Source organism: Schistocerca gregaria, chromosome X (genome assembly GCF_023897955.1).
Source record: "Schistocerca gregaria isolate iqSchGreg1 chromosome X, iqSchGreg1.2, whole genome shotgun sequence".
Classification (NCBI taxonomy): Eukaryota; Metazoa; Arthropoda; class Insecta; order Orthoptera; family Acrididae; genus Schistocerca; species Schistocerca gregaria.
Window position 1 is genome coordinate 77,375,518 of NC_064931.1, and position 14,421 is coordinate 77,389,938.

A 14,421-nucleotide genomic window follows, 5' to 3' on the forward strand; every position below is an offset into this window, starting at 1 on the left:
GCTCCACCCCACATTGGTCACAGAGTACGCAGATTTTGGATAGTCGATTTCCCTGACGATGGATCGGGCGTTCGGGTCCACGTCGATGGCCAGCATGCAGACCTGATTTAAATCCACTGGATATGAAGGATCTTGTTTATGCTGAGCCAGTGTGGACGAATTGACGCAGAAGATTTTAGATGCTGCCAATACCACAAAGGCCAATGTGCATGTGTGTGAACGAGTGCGACGAAATTGGGTTCGCCGTAATGAAGCATGTGTAGAAGCGAATAGTGGTCATCCCGAACATTTTTTGTAGTATTGGTGTAAGAGGAAACGAAGTAATGGGTGTTGTTCTACAGAAGGAAAATAATGTGAATTTAGTAGTCGTTATGGCATTGCCGTAAAAAGGTGAAACAGTTGATTGTAATTAATGCACAACTATCTACTCGGTGATTGATTGAATTTGTACTAATGAAAATTCATTGTTTGATATTAGCTTCTCATTACTACTACGACCTTCGTTATCGACTTGTTGAAAAACAGACTGGTTGTATTCAATTTACGTAAAGCGAATTACACATTCTTGACAACCCAAAAACCGTTTACATTGATTTTTTCGGTAGCACTTGATTATCATACCACCTCGTTGTACACGTCTAACGATTTCAATCCTCTGGTCAGCTTGTTGCCTTTCTCTGGCCGCCCCGTCATTGTAGGCAATAAGCTTGGTACGCCATGTACTGTCGGTTGACTACGTAAACAGAAATGCGTATACTATCTATCCTAAGAACATTAGGTTTTAATAATACAAAAATAAAGTACATGATACAAGAAAATGTCAGACGTTTTTGTCAAGCACGCCGAAATGTACCATCTGTACAATTTTGACGCCTTATACCGTTTACACCCTGAAGCACCCCCGAAAAGACAAGCACGGGGAACGGGTACTGTGTCGCAGTAATGTTGACCGGTTGGTGTACTGTATTCAAAGATTTGGGAGTCAGGACGCCCATGCAACGTTATGCCTCACCACAGCATAACACAAGAACCACTAAAACGATTATGTTCGACAATACTGCTGCGTGCATTAACAGTTCCCTTCTCTCGCCATATCAGGATAGGTCCAAAATTACTACTCACGCTGGATCTGCTGTAACTGGTGATGAGCACCCAATCCCACTCCTCGTAGGTCCGGTGTCTGTGCTCTTGACACCATCGGAAATGGCGCTTCCGATGTGCGAGTATCAATGGAACACGACATACTAGCGATCAAGCAAAGGGACCGCCCCTACCGTGTAGTCGCCCTTTCACTGTGGAACTTGAGGTTCTGTCCCTTGCAGTTCCATCAGTTGCACCTACTGTCTGACGTAGGCCTCTTCTTATCTGTTGCGAAATTTAGAGGTCGTCTGCTGCTGTGGTTGATCGTGGTCGACCAACTCGTCTTCTTTGGATAGCAGTCCTTGCGGTTCGGTATTATCCTCATACTCTTGAAACAATGCTGTGAGCAGTAGCAAACTCCTACATCTACATCTCCATGGTTACTCTGCAATTCACACGTAAGTGCCTGGCAGAGGGTTCATCGAACCATTTTCACACTACTTCTCTACCATTCCATTCTAGAATGGCGCGTGAGAAACAGGAACACCTAAATCTTTTCGTTCGAGCTCTGATCTCTCTTATTTTATTATGATGATCATTTCTCCCTACGTAGTTGTGTCAACATAATATTTTCGCATTCGGAAGAGAAAGTTGGTGACCGAAATTTCGTAAATAGATCTCGCCGCAAAGAGAACCGCCTTTGTTTCAGTGACTGCCAACCCAACTCGCGTATCATATCAGTGACACTCTCACGCCTATTGCGCGATAACACGAAACGATCTGCCCTTCTTTGCACTTTTTCGATGTCCTACGCCAATCCTACCTGGTAAGGATCCACACCGCGCAGCAATATTCCAGCAGAGGACGGACAAATGTGATGTAGGCTGTCTCTTTAGTGGGATTGTCGCATCTTCTAAGCGTTCTGCCAACAAAGCTCAGTTTTTGTTTCGTCTTCCCCACAATACTATCTTTGTGGTCTTCCCAATTTAAGTTGCTCGCAATTGTAATTCCTAGGTATTTAGTCGAATTGACAGCCCTTAGATTTGTACGATTTATCCTATACCCAAAATATATCGGATTTCTTTTAGTACCCATGTGGATGACCTCACACTTTTCTTCGTTTAGTGCCAATTACCATTTTTCTCAACATCCATAAATTCTCTCTAGATCATTTTGTAATGGGAATTGATCGTCTGATGATTTTACTAGACGGTAAATTACAGCGTCATCTGTAAACAGTCTAAGGGGCTGCTCCGATTATCATCTAGATCACTTATGTAAATCAGGAACAGCAGAGGGCCTATGGCATTACCTTGCGGAACGCCAGATATCACTTCTGTTCTACTCGATGATTTACCGTCTATCACTACGAACTATGAACTCTCTGAGAGGAAATCACGAATCTACTCAAACAACTGAGACGATACACCATATGCACGCAACTTAATCAACTTAATTAATAGTCGCTTGTGAGGAATCAAGAGCCTACTGGAAACCCTGGAATGTGGAATCGATATGAGATCCCTTGTCGACAGCACTCATTACTTCCTGAGCTTCACTTGTCTCATTTCGTTCTCATTCCGGTTTCCGTATGATTATTCCCCATGTGAAGTCTTGCAAATGTTGTCTTGCGTCATGTAGCAATGGAAAACACCTCAGAAGTTGAGTCCCATAGTGCTAGAGCCATTTGAACCAACCAAAATCATCGTCGTCACACAGCAACATTTAGTTTGCAAAATTGCCTTGTAAACCGGAGTCTACAAGTTTTAGAACTTGTAACAGCTGTAAACAATAAGGATGTAGTTGTAAGCGTTTTCTTAAGTCTCCACACAGAAGTCACTGAAACTGCTAATTAACGACTACCCTTCCGAACTGATTTTTTGGGGCCACGCGCGGAGGACTCACTCGTTCAACATGTACTTCAGTCACTCTTGGCCCTTCTATAGTCTTTCCTTTGCGCACAAGTATGCAAACAAAACTGTTTTGGTTGCTCTTTCATAGCCTTAAAACGCGTATATTCATTTTCAAAATTGGTTCAAATAGCTCTGAACACTATGGGACTTAACATCTGAGGTCATCAGTCCCCTAGACTTAGAACTACTTAAACCTAAATAGCCTAAGAGCATCACACACATCCATGCCCGAGGCAGGATTCGAACCTGCGACCGTAGCAGCTGCGCTGTTCCAGACTGAAACACGACCGGCATATTCATTTTGAAGCACCCTGTATAAAACGTCTCCGAACATATTCCTGTAAAGAATAAGACATCGTAAGTTTAGAAGTAGAAAAACTAAGAAGACGAAGCCAAAAAGTATGAAGAGTGTAAGCCTATATGAAAACTGTGGGCGAATATTCATGCTACGGCGACTTAAAAGAACAACAAATCGGGAGCCTGACATTTGAACAAAAGAAGTGATGGGGCATGTTTAGCTCCTCAAACAACTAAAAACTGAAAGGAAGTACATTGATGATGCAAGAAATACAGAACTGAAAAATATAACCTTCGTTCCAGTACGAGAAGGTTACCCTACATATCATCTTCCATGATCAAATTTGTGTAAATAAAATACAAATGGTGCATTCGAAGTTAATTAACCTTCACATAATGCCCACGAACCTCTCTCCAATATTTCTCAGTTTCAGCGATAATGAGAGATGCTATTTTTTTAAATGAGGAATAAATAGTTAAAATTGGTGTAAAAGTCGCCATTTACTAGCTGGCGAAATTTTATTGCCTACATCTACATGGATACTTGGCAAATCACATTTAAGTGCCTGGAAGAGGGTTCATCGAACCACCTTCACAATTCTCTAATATTCCAATCTCGTACAGCTCTCGGAAAAAAACCAACACCTGCATCTTTCCGTGTGAGCTCTGATTTTCTTTATTTTATTATAGTGATCGTTTCTCCCTATATAGGTCGGCGTCAACAAAATATTTTCGCATTCAGAGGAGAAAGTTGGTGACTGAAATTTCGTAAGAAGATTCCGCCGCAACTAAAAACGTGTATCATTTCAGTGACACTCTTTCCCCTATTTCACGATAATACAAAACGTGCTGCCCTTCTTTGAACTTTTTAGATGTACTGCGTCAATCTTATCTGGTAAGGATACGACACCGCGCAGCAGTATTCTAAAAGAGGACCGGACAAGCGTAGTGTAGAGTCTCTTTAGTAGATCTGTCACCTTTTTTAAGTGTCCTGCCAAGAAAACAGTCTTTGGTTAGGATTCCACACAACATTTTCTATGTGTTTCTTCCAACTTAAGTAGTTCGTAATAGTAATCCCCACGTATTCAGTTGAATTTACGGCCTTTAGATTTGATTGATTTATCGTGTAACCGAAGTTTAACGGATTCTTCTGACACTTGTGTGGATGACCTCACACTTTTTGTTATTTAGGTTTAACGGCCAATGTTGGCACCATACAGATATCTTTTCTAAATAGTTTTGCAATTTGTTTTGATCTTCTAATGACTTTACTAGTCGATAAACCTAAGACGGCTGCTCAGATTGCTTCCCAAATCCTTTATATAGATAAGGAACAGCAAAGGGCCTATAAAACTACCTTGGGGAACGCCGTAAATCACTTCTGTTTTATTCGATGACCTTCCGTCAATTACTACAAACTGTGACATCAACATCTACATTACATTCCGCACGCCACCTAATGGTGTGTGGCGGAGGGTACTGTCGGTTCCACTTTCTGAGTCCTCCAACCCTGTTCCACTCGCGAAGAATGCGAAGGAAGAATCATTGTCGGTAAGCCTCTGTGTTGGCTCTAATTTCTCGAATTTTCTCATCGTGGGCAATGCGCGAGATGTATGTGGGGGGAAGAATATGTTGGCCTGACTCCTCCTGAAAAGTGCTGTCCCGAAATTTCAGCAGTAAATCTCTCCGTGATGCACATCCCCTCTCTTGTAAGATCTGCCAGTGGAGTTTGTTTAGCATCTCTGAAACGCTCTCTCGCCAACTAAAAGTTCCCGTGACGAAACGCGCCGCTCTTCGTTGGATCTTCTCTATCTCCTCTATCAGTCCTACCTGACAGCATCCCAGATAGATGAATAATACTAAAGAATCGGGTGAACAAGCGCCTTATAAGCTCCTTTTTTCGTGAGCTACATTTCCTTAAGATTCTTCCGATGGATCTGAGATTGATGTGTGCTTTTCCCACTTTGTTTTGTATGGTCATTTCACTTAAGGTCGCTCCGGGTAGTTACGCTTAGATATTTTACGTTTGTTTGTCATCAATAGTGTAGCTGTACAGTAGTGGATTTCCTTTCCTATGTATGCGCAATATGTTACATTTATTTACGTTCAGGGCCAACTGGCAGAGTGCGTACCATTCATCAGTTATCTGTAGGTTATTCTGCAAATTCTTACTGTCTTCTGGCGTTGCTACTTTGGTATAAACAACTGCATCATCTGCGAATAACCTTAAAGAGAATCCGACGCTTTCTACTAGATCATTTACTTTATATACATTGTGAATAGCAACGCTCCTATCACACTTCCCTGTGGTACTCCGGATATTACCTTTACACCTGTCGATTTAGTTTCGTTAAGATCGACGTGGTGAGTTCTGTCTGCAAGCAAGTCTTGAAACCAATCGCAGGTCTGCTCCGATACTCCGTAAGCTCGTATTTTTTTCGTTAAACGGTAATGCTGGACGGCGTCAAATGCCTTACTGAAATCAAGGAATACAGCATCAACCGGAGCGCCGTTGTCCACTGCGCTGTGGATCTCATGGAGGAACAGAGCGAGATGAGTTTCGCAGGATCTCTGTTTGCGGAATCCATGTTGATTTTTATAGGGGAGATGTTCATTTCCCAAAAACGTCATAATTCTTGAGCATAAAACATGTTCCATAATTCTACAAAAGATTGGTGTCAACGATATAGGTCTATAATTGTGTGGATCTGTCTTACAACCTTTTTCAAAAACGGGAATGACCTGCGCTTTTTTTTAGTCGTTAGGTACCGTTCGTTGCTCAAGCGATCTACGATAAATTACTGCTAGAAGACGAGCAAGTTCTTTTGCATAATCTTCATAGAATCTTATAGGTATCTCATCTGGTCCTGAAGCCTTTACACTACTAGCTGATTGTAGCTGCTTTTCAGTTCCGCGATCGGTTATCTCAATATCTGCCATTTCGACGTTCGCAGGACGATTGAAAGGAGGGACAGTGTTACGATCTTCTGCGGTGAAACATCTTTGTAAGACCGAATTCAGTATTTCTGCCTTCTCTCTTGTAATCTTCCGTTTCGGTGCCGGTGTGGTCGCTGAGAGAATGAAAAGATGATTTTGACTCACTTACTGTTTTTACATACGACCAAAATTTCTTAGTGTTTTTGCTCAGGTAGGTTGATAACGTCTTACTTTCAAAATCATTGAGCTCTTCTCTCATTGCTCTCCTTACGCTTATTTTCGCTTCGTTCAGCTTTTGTTTCTCAGCTGGGTTTTTACTTCTCTTAAATCTGAGATCAAGCGCTCTATGTTTACGTCTCGCTTTTCTGAAAATGGCTCTGAGCACTATGGGACTTAACTTCTGAGGTCATCAGTCCCTTAGAACTACTTAAACCAAACTAACCTAAGGACATCACACACATCCATGCCCGAGGCAGGATTCGAACCTGCGACCGTAGCGTGCTTTTCTAACACGGCTATTAAACCATGGTAGATCTTTCCCATCCCTTAAAACCTTAAACAGAGCACACTTACCTAGAGCATATTGAACGATACCTTTGAATTGTTTTCCATTTGTCCTCCACATCTTCGTCCTCACCACCGAATGTTTGATGCTGAAGGCTGAGATATTCTGAAATTTGTATCCTGTCACCCTTGCTGAGCAAATATATCTTCCTACCTTTCTTAACATTCCTTATAGGACCCGTCGTCATAGATGGTATCACAGCCTTGATCACTGATACCTTCCTCTCCTTAACTGATTCGATAAGTTCGGGCCTGTTTCTTGCTAGGAGGTCTAAGACGTTACCCTCACGAGTTGGTTCTCTAACTACCTGCTCAAGGTAATTTTCGGACAAGACACCCAGAACAATGCCACACGAATCCCTGTCTCTGGCACCAGTTTTGATGGCATAACACTCCCAATCTATACCTGGCAAGTTGAAGTCACCCCCTATTACAACGGCATGATCAAGAAAATTAGCCGGCCAGAGTAGCCGAGCGGTTCTAGGCGCTACATTCTGGAACCACGCGCCCGCTACGGTCGCAGGTTCGAATCATGCCTCGGGCATGGATGTATGTGACGTCCTTAGGTTAGTTAGGTTTAAGTAGTTCTAAGTTCTAGGGGACTGATGACCTTAGAAGTTTAGTCCCATAGTGCTCAGAGCCATTTGAACCAACCAGGAAAATTACTAATGATATTCTGCTAGTTCTGTCTGAAGCGCTCTACAACTACAGATCCTGACCCAGGTGGTCTATAAAAGCACCAGATCACCATTTTTGACCGTTCTTTGATACTCAATTTCACCAAGATTAATTCACACACGGAATCCGTGATAACCTCGCTAGATTTTATCGAATTTTTTACTGCAATGAACACACGGCCACCATTGGCGACAAACTTATCCTTACGATAAACATTCCAGTCTGAACTCAGGATTTCGTTGTCATTGACGCCTGGCTTCAACCAGCTTTCTGTTCCCGATACTATCTGTGCACTATAACCTTCAGTAAGCAATACTAACTCTGGGACCTTTCCTCGGATGCTCCTGTAGTTTACTAAAATCATATTAATCTTATCTATCTCTGATCCTCGAGGACCAAGATCCTCTGCGGTTGCTGTGGTTGATTAACAGGCAAATCGTGTTTGCACCCTTAGCGAGGGGTCCTCTAGCCTACTAGGGTGAGTCAAATGAAAAACTTAAATATTTTTTAAAAATATTATTTATTGTGCAGCAGTGGTACAAAGCTGTATCACTTTTAAACTTAATCTCCTCCACGCTCAATGCAAGTTCTCCAGCGCTTACAAAGTGCATAAATTCCTTAAGAAACAAATTCTTTTGGTAGTCTGCGCAACCACTCGTGGACCGCGTGGCGTACCTCTTCCTCAGGACAGAACTTCTTTCCTCCCATTGCGTCTTTGAGTGGTCCAAACATATGGAAATCACTGGGCAAGGTCTGGTGAGTATAGTGGATGAGGAAGACACTCAAAATGCAGGTCTGTTATTGTTGCAACTGTTGTACGGGCAGTGTGGGGCCTTGCATTGTCATGTTGCAAAAAGGACACCTGCTGACAGCAATCCACGTCGCTTTGATTTGATTGCAGGCCCGCACATGATTTTTTAGAAGATCTGTGTGTGATGCACTGTTGACAGTGGTCCCTCTAGGCATGTAATGCTCCAAAATGACGCCTCTTTCGTCCCAAAAGAGAGTCAGCATAACCTTTGCTGCTGATGGCTCTGTTCGAAACTTCTTTGGTTTTGGTGATGAGGAATGGCGCCATTCCTTGCTCGCTCTCTTCGTTTCCGGTTGGTGTAAGTGAACCCAGGTTTCGTCTCCAGTAACAATTCTTGCAAGGAAGCCACCACCTTCTCGTTCAAAGATCATTTCAAGAGTCAGCTGCCGTGATACCCATCTTGCAGGCACTTTGCGAAACTGGAGCACATCATGCACAATGTGGTGTGCTGACCCATGACTAAACTGTAAACATGCTGCAATGTCATTCAGTGTCATTCGGCGGATTTCCTTCACTATGGCTTCAACTGCTGCAATGTTCTGTGGAGTCACGACTCGTTGTGCCTGACCTGGACGAGGAGCATCTTTCACTTAAGTCACACCATTTGCGAACTTCCTACTCCATTCGTAGACTTGCTGCTGTGACAAACATCCATCACCGTACTGAACCTTCATTCATCGCTGAATTTAAATAAGTTTCACACCTTCACTACGCAAAAACCGAATAACAGAACGCTGTTCTTCCCTGGTGCAAGTCGCAAGTGGGGCAGCCACCTTTATACTGATACTGCGACAGTGTGTGTGCATCTGCACTATGCTGCCACTTACAGGCCATTCTGCACGATGTCCGTAGCACACTTACAAACTTACAGGTAAACGGCGCGAAATTTCGATTTGTTATTAGAAATTTAAGGTTTTCATTTGACTCACCCTCATAAAAAAGCTCCATGTGCTCGCCACACGTACTCCGCTACCCTAGTAGCCGCTTCCTGCGTCAAGTGCACGCCTGACTTATTAGGGGGAACCCTATAATTCTGTACTCGATAGCGGAGGTCGAGAAATTCGCATCTGATACCGTCGCAGAGCCGTCTGAGCCTCTGACTTAGACCTTCTCTGCTCCAAACCAGAGGACCGCAATCAATCCTGGGTACGATGCTACAAATAGACAGCTTAGCTTGCACCCCGTGTGCGTTGCTAGTTGCCTTCACCAAATCAGCCAGCTGCGGAAAGTAGCCCAGGATGGCCTCAGAACCCAAGCGGCAGGCGTCGTACGTGCCGACATGTGACACTACATGCAACCGGTTGCACCCAGTGCGCTCGATAGCCGCCGGCAGGGCCACCTCCACATCACGGATGAGACCTCCCGGCAAACATACCGAATGCACACTGGAATTCTTTCCCGCTTTGCCTGCTATCTCCCTGAGGGGCCTCATTAGCAGCGTAACATTGGAGCTCCCAATGACCCACCTACTGTACTTGTCCGGCCTGGGCAGAAAAATCGACCGATGGCCCAGCAGGAGAGGCATCCCGTGCTGACTCAGAGTTATCATCAACACTGGGAAGCACCTTGTACCTGCTGCTAGGACGTAGGGAGCCAGCCGCACTGCTCGCTCCCTCTTTCGCCTTCCGCCCAGTGACACGCGAACCCAACACTGTCTGCCATCCACACTGGAGTGAGGACGGACCGGTCACATGTTTCGTCGCAGCGACGTCCGGGTCACCAGCGGATTCCAGTGGCACCAAAGGTGTCGCAGGTCTCGTCACTGGCGTCCCGACGTCACCGCAACTTCTACCATTAGCTAGAAGCTTGTCGACGGTAGCCAGCACAGCTTCCAACTGTTTACGGACAGCAGCCAACTCTCCTTGTGTCCGCTCACAACAAGCACAGTCCCTAGCCACATCGTTCTATGTATAAAATAGATATGTCTCAGATTGCGCTATAGAGTTTGAAAATATGCCAAAGGAGAATAAAGTAACACTAATAGTTGGTGCGCAGATTTCTCACCGTACTCTGAGACCGCAAGCTATTAAACGAAATAAATTCCTCTACACCGAAAAATTTACACTAGGAAGCCGCCCTACACAAGGTCATTCACAAGACTTGTGCAAAAACAAAACCCACGATTAATTTTCTGGCCATTAGTCTACACAGTAAAATACAAACGTACAGTTCACTTCTTTGCAGAAGCACGTGAAAAAAAAGACTAAAGTAATTTTCAGTTTATCACAAAAGTGGTGCTGCTCCTCTGCTGCGCGTCCTCTCGGCTCGGCGGCTGCCGACAGGAAATCGCGTATCCAGTCACGTAACTGAGACGATATTTCATAAGCACGTAATTTCACTACACTGTCAAAAGCCTTCCGGAAATCCAGAAATACGGAACCAATCTGAGGTCCCTTTTCAATACTTCGTCCGAATAATGAGCTAGCTGTGTTTCACGAGAACGATGTTTTCTAAATCCGTGTTGACTGTGTGTCAATAGCCCGTTTCTTCGAGGTGACTGCCTGCCATAGTGGCCGTGCGGTTCTAGGCGCTGCAGTCTGGAGCCGAGCGACCGCTACGGTCGCAGGTTTGAATCCTGCCTCGGGCATGGATGTGTGTGATGTACTTAGGTTAGTTAGGTTTAATTAGTTCTAAATTCTACGCGACTCATGGCCTCAGGAGTTAAGTCTCATAGTGCCCAGAGCCATTTTTCGAGGTGATTCGTAATGTTCCAACACAATATATTTTCCAAAATCCTGCTGCACATCGACGTTAATGATATGGGCCTGTAATTTAGTGGATTACTCCTACTATCTTTCTTGAATATTGGTGTGATCCGTGCAACTTTCCAGTCTTTTGGTACGGATCTTTCGTCGAGCGAACGGTTGTATGTGATCGTTAAGTATGGAGTCATTGTGTTAGCATACTCTGAAAGGAACCTTACTGGTATATAATCTGGACCGGAAGACTTGCTTTTGTTAAGTGATTTAAACTGCTTCACTACTCCGAGGATATCTACATTTACGTTAATCATGTTGGCGGCTGTCCTTGGCTAGAATTCTGGAATGTTCACTTCATCTTCTTTGGTGGAGGAATTTCGGACGGCTGCGTTTAGTAACTCTGCTTTCGCAGCATTGTCTTCGATAGTAGTCTATCTCCGTTGCTATCGCGCACAGAAGGAATTGAGTGTGTCTTGCCGCTAGCATATTTCACATAAGATCGGAATATCTTTTGATTTTTCTCCCAGGCATCGAGACAAAGTTTCGTAGTGGAAACTGGTACAAGCGTCTCGCACTGAAGCAGCACTAAATTTCTAGCTTCTGCAAAAGATCGCCAATCTTGGAGATTTTGCGTCCGTTTAAATTTGGCATGTTCATTTCGTTATTTCTGCAACAGTGTTCTGAACCGTTTTGTGTATCAAGGAGGATCATCTCCGTCGTTTGTTAATTTATTTGGTATAAATACTCTCAACTGCTGCCGATACTATTTCTTTGAATTCGAGCCACATATGGACTACTCAGGAGGACGTCGTTATCAGGAGAAAGAAAACTGGCGTTCTACGGATCGGAGCGTGGAATGTCAGATCCCTTAATCGTGCAGGTAGGTCAGAAAATTTAAAAAGGGAAATGGATAGGTTAAAGTTAGATATAGTTGGAATTAGTGAAGTTCGGTGGCAGGAGGAACAAGACTTTTGGTCAGGAGAATACAGGGTTATAAATACAAAATCAAATAGGGGTAATGCAGAAGTAGGTTTAATGAATAAAGTAATAAGAGTGCGGATAAGCTACTACCAACAGCATAGTGAACGCATTATTGTGGCCAAGATAGACACGAAACCCATGCCTACTACAGTAGTACAAGTTTATATGCCAACTAGCTCTGCAGATGATGAAGAAATTGATGAAATGTATGATGAGATAAAAGAAATTATTCAAATAGTGAAGGGAGACGGAAATTTAATAGTCATGGGTGACTGGAATTCGAGAGTAGGAAAAGGGAGAGAAGGAAACATAGTGGGTGAATATGGACTGGGGGAGAGAAATGAAAGAGGAAGCCGCCTGGTAGAATTTTGCACAGAGCATAGCTTAATCACAGCTAACACTTGGTTCAAGATCATAAAAGAATGTTGTATACATGGAAGAAGCCTGGAGATACTGACAGGTTTCAGATAGATTATATAATGGTAAGACAGAGATTTAGGAACCAGATTTTAAGTTTTAAGACATTCCTAGGGGCAGATGTGGACTCTGACCACAATCTATTGGTTATCAACTGTAGATTAAAACTGAGGAAACTGCAAAAAGGTGCGAATTTAAGGAGATGGGACCTGGATAAACTGAATAAACCAGAGGCTGTACAGAGTTTCAGGGAGACCATAAGGCAACAATTGACAGGAATGGGGGAAAGAAATACAGTAAAGAAGAATGGGTAGCTTTGAGAGATGAAGTAGTGAAGGCAGCAGAGGATCAAGTAGGCAAAAAGAAGAGGGCTAGTAGAAATCCTTGGGTAACAGAAGAAATATTGAATTTAATTGATGAAAGGAAAAAATATAAAAATTCAGCAAATGAAGCAGGCAAAAAGGAATATAGGCGTCTAAAAAATGAGATCGACAGGAAGTGCAAAATCGCTAAGCAGGAATGGCTAGAGGACAAAAGTAAGGATGTAGAGGCTTGTCTCACTGGCGGTAAGATAGATACTGCCTACAGGAAAAATAGAGACCTTTGGAGATAAGAGAACCACTTGTATGAATATCAAGAGCTCAGATGGAAACCCAGTTCTAAGCAAAAAAGGGAAAGCAGAAAGGTGGAAGGAGTATATAGAGGGTCTATACAAGGGCGACGTACTTGAGGACAATATTATGGAAATGGAAGAGGATGTAGATAAAAATGAAATGGGAGATACGATACGGCATGAAGAGTTTGACTGAACACTGAAAGACCTAATTCCAAACAAGGCCCCAGGAGTAGACAACATTCCATCAGAACTACTGATAGCCTTGGGAGAGCCAGCCCTGACAAAACTCTACCATCTGGTGAGCAAGATGAATGAGACAGGAGAAATACCCTCAGACTTCAAGAAGAATATAATAATTCCAATCCCAAAGACAGCAGGTGCTGACAGATGTGAAAATTACCGAACAATCAGTTTAATAAGTCACAGCTGCAAAATGCTAACGCGAATTCTTTATAGACGAATGGAAAAACTGGTAGAAGCCGACGTCGGGGAAGATCAGTTTGGATTCCGTAGAAATTTTGGAACACGTGAGGTAATACTCACCCTACGACTTATCTTAGAAGCTAGATTAAGGAAGGGCAAACCTACATTTCTAGCATTTGTAGACTTAGAGAAAGATTTTGACCATGTTGACTGGAATACTCTCTTTCAAATTCTAATGGTGGCAGGAGTAAAATACAGGGAGCGAAAGGCTATTTACAATTTGTACAGAAACCAGATGCCTGTTATAAGAGTCGAGGGGCATGAAAGGGAGGCAGCGGTTGGAAAGGGAGTGAGACAGGGTTGTAGCCTCTCCCCGATGTTATTTAGTCTGTATATTGAGCAAGCACTAAAGGAAACAAAAGAAATGTTCGGAGTAGGTATTAAAATCCATGGAAAAGAAATAAAAACTTTGAGATTCGCCGATGACATTGTAATTCTGTTAGAGACAGCAAAGGACTTGGAAGAGCAGTTGAACGGAATGGACAGTGTCTTGAAAGGAGGGTATAAGATGAACATCAACAAAAGCAAAACGAGGATAATGGAATGTAGTCGAATTAAGTCGGGTGATGCAGAGGGAATTAGATTAGGAAATGAGACACTTAAAGTAGTAAAGGAGTTTTGCTATTTGGGGAGCAAAATAACTGATGATGGTCGAAGTAGAGAGGATATAAAATGTAGACTGGCAATGGCAAGGAAAGCATTTCTGAAGAAGATAAATTTGTTAACATCGCATATAGATTTAAGTGTCAGGAAGTCGTTTCTGAAAGTATTTGTATGGAGCGTAGGCATGTATGGAAGTGAAACATGGACGATAACTAGTTTGGACAAGAAGCGGATAGAAGCTTTCGAAATGTGGTGCTACAGAAGAATGCTGAAGATTAGATGGGTAGATCATATAACTAATGAGGAGGTATTGAATAGGATTGGGGAGAAGAGAAGTTTGTG